This window comes from Solanum stenotomum, chromosome 4, assembly GCF_019186545.1.
Source record: "Solanum stenotomum isolate F172 chromosome 4, ASM1918654v1, whole genome shotgun sequence".
Lineage (NCBI taxonomy): Eukaryota > Viridiplantae > Streptophyta > Magnoliopsida > Solanales > Solanaceae > Solanum > Solanum stenotomum.
The window spans coordinates 15,163,820-15,178,394 of record NC_064285.1 but is presented as its reverse complement, the minus strand read 5'-3'; the positions used below and the strand labels follow the sequence as shown (position 1 = coordinate 15,178,394).

Here is a 14,575-nt window from a genome sequence, read left to right as displayed (position 1 = left end):
GTTTAATTTAATAAATTTAATTTATCGATCAAGTTAATTTTATAAATTTAAATTATATAACTCCTAATTATATAAATTTAATTTTATTGATCAACAAAACTTTATATATATATATATATAATATTTAACTACACATCAACAAAGGTTTAATTTAATAAATTTAATTTATCGGTCAAGTTAATTTTATAAATTTAAATTATATAACTCCTAATTATATAAATTTAATTTTATTGATCAACAAAAGTTTATCAATATCAAATTTAATATATAAATCTCCTTGAATTGATCATCGGTATTTCTTTAATTGATAATGTATTTCATATCTAAACCACTAGTATATAAGACTTGATTTGTTAAACTACTCGAGGAGTATATAGTTAATCAGCGTATTTCATACTCCGATAAAGTATCGTTTACATGTCATCATAATTAGGAGGTGATCACTACACTTAACATCCATTCAATTAGATCGAACGTATATAATAATACTATCTCGCACTTCATACTCGAATGGATTATATGTTAGCTCTTCACCTCTACATCATGACATAAGATATTAAGTTCATGATTAGACGACGGACGGATAGAATTTGTACATTACTCTAGAAATACAAGTATATATAATTATCTCCTAATTCATATCAACGTAGTTTCACACTCTAAATATGGATTATAGATATTTTTTTATTTATTCCATGAATTCTAACTTTTTATTTATAAAAGTATACAAAATTGTTACACTTTTTGAACAATTAATTGTAGGTGTAAAATGAAATTTTAGTACTATGCACAATAGCAATATTATGATTATTAATAGGAATATTTTAAACAAACCGACCTCCGGATGTCGCTTTTATTAAAAGTAATTAGATTTAATAAAAAATACCGACGTCATGAGGTCGGTATCACATTAGAAAATATTAATTTATTACATACTATTTAATTTTATCGACTTCCGGAAGTCAGTATTATAATTTTTTTTTATAATACCGATATCAAGAGGTCGGTTTTTATTGTAATTTATTTTATGGGAAAAATTCCGACCTCCTGAGGTCGGAATTTGGTTTTCCCGCTTTTATTTTGCATCTTACAAACCGACCTCCGGATGTCGCTTTTAAAAGTAATAAAATACCGACCTCATGAGGTCGGTATTTTAATTACATACTATTTAATTTACTGACATTCGGAAGTCAGTATTATAATTTTACACATAATTGAAAAAAATTCCGACCTCAGGAGGTCGGAATTTTTCCTAGAAATAAAAACCGACCTCTTGATGTCGGTATTATAAATCAAATCAAAAAAATAATACCAACATCAAGAGGTCGGTTTTTCGCTTTTATTTTCTTACAAACCGACCTCCGGATGTCGCTTTAATAGATGAAATAAAAATACTGACCTCATGAGGTCGGTATTTTAATTACATACTATTTAATTTTACCGACATTCGGAAGTCGATATTATAATAAAAACCGACCTCTTGATGTCGGTATTAAATACTGACCTCATGAGGTCGGTATTTTATATTCTTTTATTTTTCATACTATTTAATTTTATCGACATACGGAAGTCGGTATTATTTAATTGAGAAAAAATAAAATATTGTTATTTATTTATTTGTTTAATACCGACATCAAGAGGTCGGTTTTTCATTTTTTCCGGGAAAAATTCCGACCTCCAGAGGTCGGAATTTGGTTTTCCCGCTTTATTTTGCATAAAAACCGACTACTTGTAAATACCGACCTCCGGAGGTCAGAAATTACCGACCTCCATTTGAGGTCAAAAATTTTTAGGTCAGTATTCACTGTTTTTTTAGTAGTGTGTCTGGGATAGTACAACCTTGTTCGCAAACTCAAAGTATAGTTGATACGCACCCTTGAGGTACTTCTTTGAAATTCCATCACATTTCAGTCCATCCATTTTTCCTGCTCCATTAACAAATAATTGAGAAGGTAAGACCTTTTTGTTAAATTTGACAAAGATTCAAGATGAATTAATGTGAAGATTTGGTAGTTAGAAAGATAATTCTTCATTGGTATAAAAGTCAAGATAGCAACTTTGTAGGTGAAATTTAGGTAAACCATAAAATGGTTTCACAAGGTAAATCTTGACAGTTTGACACATTGTGATGTCATGGATGACATCAATAGGAAGAATTCACTCCTATAAATAGGTAGCTCCTAATTCATTTGTAACACACCTCGCACTTGATTTCTCATCTTCAAAGGCATTTGTTCTTCTTGCTCTCTTGTAGTATTTCACTTGTACTCTTTTGGAGTGAAATAGTGAAATAAATATTGGTTGGTTGTGTCCGGGGAGTAGGCAAAAGAAAATAAAATTTTGCTGAACCTCGTAAATTTTTGGTGTTCTTTATATTTTTGTCTCATTTACTATCTATTAGCTACCTTTAGATATAGCAGTTGTGATTTCATCACTCTCTATATATTCGGCTTCCGCAACAATTGGTATCAGATCCAAGGAATTATCTGAGTATGCTCTGTGATTGCAGCACAGTCTGATCTTCCACATCAAAAAAAGATTTACTTTGGTCCTTGCATTGTTAGCCAGTAAATAGTATTTATAGTAAAATGGGAGACAAGAAAGTTGATGAGTCCACTTTGAATGTCAATAATACGTCATCATTGGCATCCTCGCTTATGACAAGAATTGTGTCAAATGCGAAATTTGCAGTTGAATTTTTTTACGGTCAGGACATTTCGGAATGTGGCAAGGCTAGGTCCTTGATGTACTTTTTCAGCAAGGGATAGATATTGCCATAGAAGAAAAGAAATCAGATAGTGTAGGAGAAGAAGATTGGAAGATTATCTTGCGATACCATTTGATCTTACCTTGCAAGAGAACAAAAGTATCCATACACAAAGGAAACATCTGTAAATAAATTATGGAATTCATTGGAGGAGAAATTCTTGAAGAAAAACAATCAAAATAAACTTTACATGAAAAGAAGACTGTTACGCTTCACTTATATTCCTGGTAGCACAATGAATGATCATATCACCAGCTTTAATAAGTTGGCGACAGATTTGCGGAATATGGACGTGACTTTTACGGATGGAAATATGGCCTTAATGTTGTTAAGTTCACTTCCCAATGAATTCGAGCACCTTGAAACTACTGTGCTGCATGGGAGTGATGAAGTAACTCTCAAAGAATTTTGTTCTGCCTTACATAGTTATGAACAAAGAAAGAGAGAAAAACAAAAAGGTGGAGAAGCAGAAGCTCTGATTGTGAGAGGTCGTTTTCAAAATCATATGAGAATGAAGAACGGGAGATCCAAGTCAAGATCCAAACTCAGCAAAGATGAATGTGCCTTTTGCCGAGAAAAATGGCACTAGAAGAAAGATTGCCCATAGTTGAAAGGCAAGGCCAAACCAAATAATGGGAAGGCTGTCATGGATTCAAATGTGGTTAATTGTGATTACTCACTAGTTACAACAGATCCATCCAAATCATCTGATGTATGGTTGATGGACTCAGCTTGTAGCTATCATGTGTGTCCTAATCGAGACTGGTTTATTGATTTACAAGAAGGAGAATGTGGAGTTATTCACACTGCAAACAATAATCCTCTTACCGCATATGGTGTTGGTTCAATTCGATTAAGGAATCATGATGGATTGATCAGAACATTAACAGATGTTCGATATGTACTAGATTTGAAGAAAAATCTCATTTCTGTTGGAGCCCTAAAATCAAAGGGATTCAAAGTCATTGCAGATAATGGGGTAATGAGAATATGCTATAGTGCACTGGTGGTAATGAAGGCAATTCGAAGAAATAAAAACATGTACCACTATCAAGGTAGTACAATTATTGGGATAGTAGCAACAACATCCAATGACGAAAAGGAGGCAGAAATGACCAGGCTGTGGCATATGCGCTTGGGACATGCTAGAGGAAAATCCTTGAAAACTTTATCAGATCAAGGATTGCTAAAAGAAGTAAAAACTTGCAACTTGGAGTTTTGTGAGCATTGTGTCAAGCGAAAGCAAAAAAAGGTTAAATTTGGAACAGCTATCCATAATACTAAAGGTATTTTGGATTATGTTCATTCAGATATTTGGGGTGCTTCAAAAACACTTTCATTAGGTGGGAAACACTATTTTGTAACTTTTGTTGATGACTTTTCCCAAAGACTGTGGGTGTATACGATGAAACTAAAAATGAAGTGTTGGGAATTTTTCTCAAATGGAAGGCGATGATAGAGACTCAAACTGGAAGAAAGATCAAGTGTATTCACACAGACAATGGTGGAGAATACAAAAATGATCTTTTTCAAAAAAAAATTGTGAAGAAAATGGCATCATCAGACATTTCACCGTCAGAAATACACCACAACAGAATGGAGTGGCAGAACGTATAAACTGAACCTTGCTAGAGAAGATTTGGTGTATGTTGTCGAATGATGGCTTGGGCAAAGAATTTTGGGCTGAGGCAATAACATATGCATGCCACCTCATTAATCGTCTACCATCTGCTGCTATAGGTGGGAAGACACCATTAGAAAAATGGTATGGAAAACCTGCTGAAGATTATGGTTCTTTGTATATATTTGACTCAATTGCATATTATCATGTAAGATAGTCAAAATTGGACCCAAGAGCAAAGAAAGCTTTATTTATGAGGATTACTTCTATAGTTAAAGGATATCATTTATGGTGTCGATAGACAAGAAAAAATATTTTCAGGAGAGATGTTACCTTTGATGAATCTGCCTTGACAAATAAGGTAACAGTTGAAAATGTCAAACAAACTGATGGTGCTTCAAAGCAGGTGGAGTTTGAGGGAAAAATAATTTTCCCAACATTGGGATCAAACGAGGAAACAACAAAAGATTTTCCTCTAGAAGAAGAGCCAGTCGAATGGGAGGTTCGATCTCAAGAACCTCAACCACAACTTGAATCAATAGCATCCAGCAACCCAAAAAATACAATAAGAAAATCTGCTCGACTCATAGATATGGTGGCTTGTGCAAACTCAACTACAGCTGATGACATTCTTACCACTTATAAAGATGTTGTCCAAAGTTCAGAAGAAGATAAGTGGAGGATTGCCTTGAATGAAGAAATGCAGTCCCTTCACCAAAATCATACATGGAAATTGGTCAATCTCCCGGAGGGCAAGAAAGTAATTGGGTGCAAATGGGTATTTGCAAAGAAAGAAGGATTTCCTAACTAAGAAGATGTTCGCTACAAAGCAAGATTGGTGGCCAAAGGATACACTGAAAAGGAGGGAATTGATTATAATGAGGTATTTTCTCCAGTTGTGAAACATTCCTCCATTAGAGTTTTGTTGGCTTTGGTAGCACAGTTGAATTTGGAACTAGTTCAGTTGGATGTAAAAACTGCATTTTTACATGGAGACTTGGAAGAGGAAATCTACATGACTCAGCCAGAAGGATTCAAAGTTGATGGAAAATAAAATATGGTGTGCAAACTTGACAAATCGTTGTATGAATTGAAATAATCTTCTAGACACTGGTACAAATAATTTGACAAGTTTATGTTGCAGCAAAGGTACATAAGAAGCAAATATGATCATTGTGTGTATTTGCAGAAGCTTGAAGACGATTCCTTCATATATCTTCTCCTATATGTTGATGATATGTTGATAGCTTCTAAAAGTCAAGAGGAAATTGAGAATCTAAAGATTCAACTAAGAAAGAAGTTTGAGATGAAGGATTTGGGTGAGGCAAAGAAGATTCTTGGCATGGAGATAAAAAGAGATAGACATTCAAATAAACTCTATTTATCTCAGAAAGTACTTGAATAGGGTACTAAACTGATTTGGTATGAATGAGAAAACGAAATCAGTTAGCACTCCACTTGCTCCCCATTTAAGCTTAGTGATACTCTTTCACCATAGAATGAAGTTGCATGAGAATATATGTCAAGAGTACCATATGCGAATGTTGTTGGTGGCTTGATGTATGCAATGGTTTGCACAAGGCAATATATTTCACACGCCGTTAGAATTGTGAGCAGGTACATGCATAATCTAGGAAAGGATCATTGGCAGGCTATAAAATGGATTGTACGGTATATTCATAATAATGTAGATGTTGGTTTGATTATTGAGCAGAAAGATAGTCAATATCTTGTTGAATATTGTGACTCAGATTATGCAGGTGATTTGGACAAACGAAGATCAACTACTGGTTATGTTTTCACTATTGCAAACGCACCAGTTAGTTGGAAGTCTACTTTACAGTCGACAATTACCTTGTCTACCACTGAGGCAGAGTACATGGCAATTACAGAGGCTGTGAAGGAGGCAATTTGGCTTCAAGGATTGCTTAAAGAGCTTGGTATTAGACAAGAAGGAATCACAATATTTTGTGATAGTCAAAGTGTTATTCAATTCACGAAGAACCAAGTTTATCATGCAAGGACAAGCATATTGACAGCTGATATCATTTCTTACGAGACATCATCGAAGAAGGCGGAGTCATTGTGAAGAAAATCCATACTACGGATAATCCTGCCGATATGCTGACAAAAATGGTGACTGCGGTCAAGTTTCAACATTGTTTGAACTTGATCAACATTGTTGAACATTGAAGATTGAGGTTGAAGACACAATCAAAAAAATGTAGATGAGAGAAAGTTGAAAATGGAGAATTTTGCCAAGGTGGAGATTTGTTAAATTTGACAAGATTCAAGATGAATTAATGTGAAGATTTCGTAGTTAGGAAGATAATTCTTCATTGGTACAAAAGTCAAGATAGAAACTTTGTGGTGTTCTTTTTATTGTTGTCTCATTTACTATTTGTTAGCTACCTTTAGATATAGCAGTTGTGATTTCATCACTCTTTATATATTCGGCTTCCGCAACACTTTTCAATCGACTTGATCCTTTCCCTGGGAACCTCCAAAATGACAGCCAAGCTTTCTTTAGTCAAATGAATGTACACATCACAAACTTTGGTCTTTGTGATACTATCTTCCCGAAATTCCATATTGTAATAGAATTCACACACCTCAACTTCATGCGAAGATGGAACAAGCCAATCAAACAAATGTTCCCATTCATTTAGTGCCACACAGCTAAACAAATTCCTCATTCTTATTTTTTTAGGATCTCAGGGTCAAACACCCTTCCATTCAGTACCTTTTGAGTTTTCAGAATGTTGATCCTTTTAGGTCTTGATAATGTCATGTCAACTCTCATTCTCTTGATAGGTGAACCTGGTCCCTCTACCCATTTTGGACTTGGTTCATCAGACTCCACTACGTTCCTCTTCCCATAGGGACCCTTTTTATTTTGCCTCTGCTCTTGGTTTGGTCCCCTTGGGTTTCATACTCTTTTGCCCAACTGTTTCTTTTCTTTTCTTGTTGACAGCCAACACAATGTCATCAGATTCAGTTGAACTGTCATCCACTCCCTTGGAAAGATCAATCAATTTGTTTAGGGGAAATAGCTTCCTCTTCCATAACCGTAATTTGCTTTATGGTAAGTCATGATGTGAACTTAGAAGAGTTCCCAAGAAAAGAATTTTTACAAGCAGCAATACAGTCACATGTCAATTGTTACAAATAAATTTGTTGAGCTTCCTAGCCTAATAGTTTACCCAAAACTGAAGCTTCTAATGTTGAAAGTCTATTCTAAAGATCGATTCAAATTACAGGATGATTATTTTTATGGAATGGGTGAACTTAATGTGTTAAGCCTGAGCGGATATAAGTGCTCCTTTTTGTGTTTTCCACCATCCATTCTGCCTTTTCCAACATTCATTAAGAGGTTGTCAAGTCTGAGGATGTTATGTCTAAGTCATATAATGTTGGATGACAAACCCATTATTGGGAAACTTGTCACTTTAGAAATTCTCAACATAAGAGATTGTGAGTTAGAGGAGTTGTCGGTGGAGATAGGAAAATTGACCAATCTAATTATGTTAGAGTTGCGGAATAAGTAAAAATCACTTAAAAGAATTTCATCAGAGGTCTTATCAAGACTAGTTCAATTGGAGGAACAACATATAGTGGGAATAAAACATTGTAGTTACTCCACCTTAAGGGAGCTGGAATCCTTATCAAGATTGACTGCATTGACATTAAGTGAATGTTCCAGAGATGTGATTTATAGTAACTTTGGGCTTTGCTCCAAGTTGACACGGTACACTTTTAAAATGGGTGATGTTGACATGGGTGTTTCAAGCATGGGTGATAACGGAAAGAATATTGCTTTAGAGGACACAGAGACCACCCTATTGGCTGATTGGATCTGCCACCTGTTGAAAGAGAGCAAAGTCGTATATTCAACTAAAAAGGGCTCTATAATGTGTTGACTGAGTTGCAGCTGAATAAACTTCAGAACGTGAAATATCTCAGCCTTTCTAGATGTGATTTAGTGACACATTTATTGAAAATCTCACATGAAGTAATCAAGTTCCCTAATTTATATGAGTTGAAGCTTGAACATCTGAAATGCCTGACTCACTTTTGCAGTGACAATGTTGAGGGCATTGAGTTCCCTCTATTGAGGGAAATGCTCTTCGTTGAGTTACTTGAGTTCCCAAATTTTTGTCTTACATCCAACAACTCCATCACTGACTGAAATCCTTTTTTTGATGAAAAGGTTCGTTGTATCATCATATAGCACATAGTGATGGTTGTCGGTTATAGAATCTCTTAAATAAGAGTTGTTATTGTATTTTTACATACAAATAAGAGTTATTATTGTATTTTACATACAAATGAGTTATTATTGTATTTTTACATACAAATGAGTTATTATTGTATTTTTACATACAATTGAGTTGATATCTATTTTTTTACAGCTTTCCATATATTACATCTTATATTGTTGCTTTATCTTTGAGTATCCAAAGTTGAGTATCTTATTGCTAAGTTGAGCCCTATTTCTCTGAGTTGAGTTGAACTATATTTCACAGAGTTGAGTTGCGTATTATTGAGTTGAACCCTATTTCTCTGAGTTGAGTATCTTATTATTGAGTTGAGCCTTATTTCTCTGAGTTGAGTTGAGCTATGTTCCACAGAGTTGCCTGTCTTATTATTGAGTTGAGCTTAATTTCTCTGAGTTGAGTTAAACTATGTTTCACAGAGTTGAGTATCTTATTATCGAGTTGAGCACTATTTCTCTTAGTTGAACTATGTTTCTTTGAGTTGAGTTGAGAATAGGTAAATATGTTTCTTTTCCATCAGTTCAAGCTTATGTTTATGCTTTAGAATTCCCCTTACATGTTCGTACATTCCATGTACTGACGCCATTTGGCCTGTATCTTTTATGATGCAGATACAGGTATTTAGGGTCATCAACAGAAGCTTCGTTGATACCACTTGCAGTTCCAGTCAGCTTTAGTGAGCCTTTTTATATTTCGGAGGAATTCACCTTTATCTTACAGTTAGTAGTTTTGAGATGTTATGAGTTTTGTCCCGATATCCTTCTGTAATAGTAGAGGCTCCATAGATAGATAAAGTTGAGTAGTTTTTAGTATGTATCTTCTTTGAGTTGTTTTTACAAACTTTGAGTTTATCTATTGAGTATTGTTTAGATTATTTTAAAGATTGAGTAATTGAGTTTATTTAATTTTATTCAGTTCTAAGCTTATGTATGCTTGAGTTAGTCTTTCGCTTGTAGTCAGCTAGGATGAGGGTTCTCTTGGGGACCAACAATGGTTCTCGAGTGTCGGTCACGTCTAGGGTGTAGACTCGGGCCGTGAAAAACTTGGTATCAGAGCACAGAGTTCAAGTGTCATAGGGTGTCTATGAAGCCATGTCAATTAGGATCTTATTTATGGTTGTGAGGTCCCCAATTTTATAAATAAGGGACTATAGACATTTAAGAAAACTTTCCCTTCTTTCATACTCTAAATCATGCAATAGAGTTGTTTCATAAGGAACTTATTCAAACTTGTGTGTTTCTCACATTCATTCGACTACTCTCATACTCAACGTAGTTGAAAAGCAAAGTCAATTACTTATCGATGAGTTACTCTCAGCAAAATTCTTGAGAAAGTCATGAGACTACAGAGGGGCTTGAGAGAAGCCTGTGAGTGAGTTAAGTGTTGAGTTCGATAAAATACACTCATATTCATGTGAATCGTGCATTTGAGTTAAAAGCGAACTGTACTCTTTTCTCTAAGTCGTGTTTCAGCTGAAATCTTTATGAGAAGTATGTTTAGAGCTTGGGTAGTATTTTCACCCTAAAAGATAGTATGAATTACGAGATTTTGAGCAGTATTAGTGAAGAGTGCCCTTAAGTCAAGAGGAAGAGTTGTTAGTCAGGATGAAATAGAGTATCTTTGTAACCAGAATAGAGTTGATGTAGATGTGCCATCGTGTTGGAGGAGATTATATATATGTGTGGATTAGAGAGCAGAGCATTCATGAGGTTATAAACCCAAGCTAGGCTTATGAATTTTGAAGGGGGAACCCCATAGTATTCAGGAGATGATAGAATTGTTTGAGAGGTAATGCGCAGTAAGTGAGTAAATAGCACTTAAGTTGTGAAATGGAAGGTGAAGGTAATCTGTAAGTATGTAGACTGAGAGATAAAGATTTCCTACTTGTCATGATATCTTAGTTGGGGAGTGGTTCTTGACTTTTCTGGTAGTAGCAAGTAGTATAAGGTGTAAGCAATCATATTGATATCTGTGTTTAGTACTAGACACTAAGCATGAATTTAAGATGAGTGTCGTGATTAAAAATTGGTAATATGAGGGTAATAGTGTTAGTTTTGAGATCTGATCTAGTAGGTTTGACCTGAAATAGATGAAGATATCAAAGTGGTACATTGCAATTAAAATGTGGTATTATGACCCATAGAGGAGAGGAATGAAGGTAGAGCAGTACAAGGTATACCCGAGGTGGTATGTGGTCAGATGAGGTCCCAATTGAGGTTAACAAAAGCATCTTAGAAAGAGGTTTTGGCACTTGCTTATGGAGAGTTTGGTAGTCATGAGGTAAACTTTTCCCGAGTATTAGAGTAAAGGGGATGTAAACTAGTTTGGAGATAATGGAATAAGTCCATAGCTTTCAAGTATCAGCTTTAGATCCAATTAGGGGGAGATGATAAGATGAGAAATTAAGTCAAGTGTTGAGAATAAGATAGTAATGAGTTCAAAAGAGTATGAGAGATATCTTTCAGAGGTCCTTTTAGTAGTGGAGTGATGTTAGAAGTAGAAGATTAATGTTCTCGTCATGATAATGGTGGGGGTGATGATTCCATCTAAGGTTATAAATGAGGAGGAAAAGGAGGATAAGATTCCCTATAGATAGGTATAGAACCCGAACCTTAGGATTTGGGTTAAGCTTGAATATAGTAAGAGCGCAGACCTTGGTAAGAGGAGTCATATACCCTTGTAGGAGCTATGAGTTGCAGCCAATGAGGCATGGCATTCCTAGTCTTACTTCATGCCTAGACTTCCTTTGTTCCAGATAAGGTAACTTCAGAAAGGGAGTGACTATGTTCATAACAACATCGTTCTTGACTTAGGTGCTATAAGAAGTCCCAACTCTTGGTATGAATCAGTTTAGCATGTATTAGTAGGCAAGTGCATGAGTCAGAAAGATAGTAAGAGTAACTCCCTTCCATACACAGTCTAGTCGTCATTCAAGGAAAATTCTTGAGCTAAGACTCAAACCATTCTTCGTTGTGAGTAGGATTTTACAAAGGAATTCAAATTTTCTTAAGTGTTAAGGTCACTAGATGTAGCACCTTGAGTTCTAAAAAGAGCTAAAGAAAGTTTATTCAAGTCATTCCTAAGTTCTTCTAAGTTTTGGGTCAACTTAAAACGACCATAACTTTTAGCATAGGATGAGTTAGGAGACCCATACGATATCAAATAAAAGATCTCTGAGTCTTCTTTCAAACGCCACCGACTTTGCTAAATTTTGAGCTCGTATGAGGGAGATATGCCCATTTGAAGTATGCATGTCCAGTTAAGGAAAGTTACCCAAAAATGTGAGGGGTATTTTGGTCTTTTCCTTACCCATCATATTAAAACATTTTTAGAAAGGTTTTAGGGGTCTAAACTGATTTGGTTCAGTTTTACAATCCTAATTTACGCTTAGGGTTTTAGAAGAGAGTTCAAGAAGAAAAAAATGAGAAAAGAGGGAAGGTTCAAGGCGTTTATCAAAATTTCTTGCGGATCGAGGGTTGTTTCGCCAAGGTTTTGATCCCTAAGAGGTATGTGAGTTCTCATAGTGTTAGGTTTGTTCACCCACATGCCAATCATGCTATTTTAATGCAATTTCATTCTTGAGGTTGAATGATTTGAGTTCTTGATGAGTTTTCTTGAAATTCCATTTGTAATCTTGATTGTTGAGGTTTTGATGAATTCTTGAGATGAATGTTAGTGATTTAAGGGTTGTTTTGAGTATATTATCATATACTTATGTTGGGTATTCGAATCTAAGTGAGTGGGGAAAAAACCATTCAATTTTAGGTAAACTAGGGTTAGAAAATGAGAAAGAAATTCATCATGGAAAATCTTGGCAGGGGCAGGCACGCCGCCCCACCAATATGCCAGCAGAGGTGGTCTGTAGTTCAGGGGCTGGCGCCCTGCGCCACTAAGTCGTTTGGCCCGTCTCAGTTCTTTTATAGGGTACCTTTACTCCCCTTTATTTCTAACTACCCTAAACTACTTCTATATATCGAGAAATCATTCATGAATCAAAACCTTGAATTCATAATTTAAATTCAAGGTAGAGTAAAGATCAAGTCTTGAGAGCTCTTTTTGAGTATTTTGAGAAAGTCCCTTTGAGTCTTTTTGAGGAGTCTTATACAATTACTAATAACTTGTTTCAAGACTCGAGTAAGTGAGTAGGAGAATGATGACAATGTATTCATGAGTCTATATTGTCATTGAGATTATTGAGTCAAGTCTTTCATGCCCATAAATTCCGCATGAACTTCATAATTTGAGTATCTTTGAGAGGAGTAGTATCTTCAAGTTCTAAGTCTTGAGTATTGAGTTCCTAATCCTTTTGAGTTTATATTCCTAATCATGAGACTACTACATGTTACCAATGAAGGTCCTTGAGTTGAGTTGTTCATGCCCATAATTCCGCATGAACCCTCTGAATCAAGCATTCTTAAGATGAGTAGTATCATTGAGTCCTTGAGTTCTGGAGTTGTTGAATTCCGAGTATTGAGTTCTATGTATGGTTATTGAAAACCTTTAATTGAGTCGTTCACGTCCATAATTCGGCATGAACCCTATTTTGATAAGTCCTTTACAATTATTTAAAATTTGTTTAAAGGCTTGAGTAAATGAGTATGAGGATGAGTAGGGTTGAGTTCATTTTTAAAAAAATGATTTATGGGAACTAAGTATTCCCAAGAGTAAATGTTTTTGCATTTAAGATGAAAGGAAACACCGATTTTCAAAAGAGTTCATGAGGAGTTTTGAGTACTATCTCTTTTAAGAGAAACCTTTTGAGTAATAATCTCAAAGTTGAGGATGGAAAAATTAATGTTTTTTAAAAAACATATGAGCTATGTTATGTCATACTTTTTAGATGATTCCTTATTTCTTTTAAGAATAGACTAGTGGATCCACTTAGTTGAGGAGTTCTATACCCCGACAAGGTATAAGACAGTTCTCACAGCATGGGCAAGACGTTGTATCATCACATAGCTCATAGTGATGGTTGTCGATTAGAGAATCTCTCAAATAAGAGTTATTATTGTATTTTTACATACAATTGAGTTGCTATCTATAGTTTTACAGCTTTCCATATATTGCATCTTTTATTGTTGCTTTATCCTTGAGTATCCAGAGTTGAGTATCTTATTGTTGAGTTAAGCCCCATTTCTCTGAGTTGAGTTGAACTATGTTTCACAGAGTTGAGTATCTTATTATTGAGTTGAGCCCTATTTCTCTGAGTTAAGTTGAGCTATGTTTCACAGAGTTGAGTATCTTATTATTGAGTTGAGCCCTATTTCTCTGAGTTGAGTTGAGCTATGTTTCACAGGATTGAGTATCTTATTATTGAGTTGAGCCCTATTTCTCTGAGTTGAGTTGATGTTTCTTTGAGTTAAGTTGAGTTGAGTGAGTTGAGAAGAGGTAAGTATGTTTCTTTTTCATCAGTTCAAGCTTATATTTATGCTTTAGAATTCTCCTTACATGCTCGTACATTTCATATGCTGACGTCATTTGGCCTGCATCTTTTATGATGCAGATACAGGTATTCAGGGTCATCAACAGAAGTTTCGTTGATACCACTTGCAGTTCCAGTCAGCTTTGGTGAGCCTTCTTATATTCCGGAGGACTTCACCTTTATCTTACAGTTAGTAGTTTTGAGATGTTGTGGGTCTTGTTTCGATATCCTTCTGTAATAGTAACGTTTCATAAATAGACAAAGTTGAGTAGTTTTCAGTATGTATCTTCTTTGAGTTATTTTTACAAACTCTGAGTTTATCTATTGAGTATTGTTTAGATTATTTTAAAGATTGAGTATTTGAGTTTATTGAATTTTATTTAGTTCTAAGCTTATGTATGCTTGAGTTAGTCTTCCGCTTGTAGTTAGCCAGGATGAGGGTTCGCTTGGGACCAACAATGGTTATCTAGTGCCAGCCACGTCCAGGG

General features: G+C 35.1%; 1 pseudogene; it reads left to right on the top strand.

Moving 5' to 3' along the window:
• Positions 1 to 6,521: 6,521 nt before the first annotated feature.
• Positions 6,522 to 9,389, top strand: LOC125861297 (uncharacterized; annotated as a pseudogene).
• Positions 9,390 to 14,575: the final 5,186 nt, after the last annotated feature.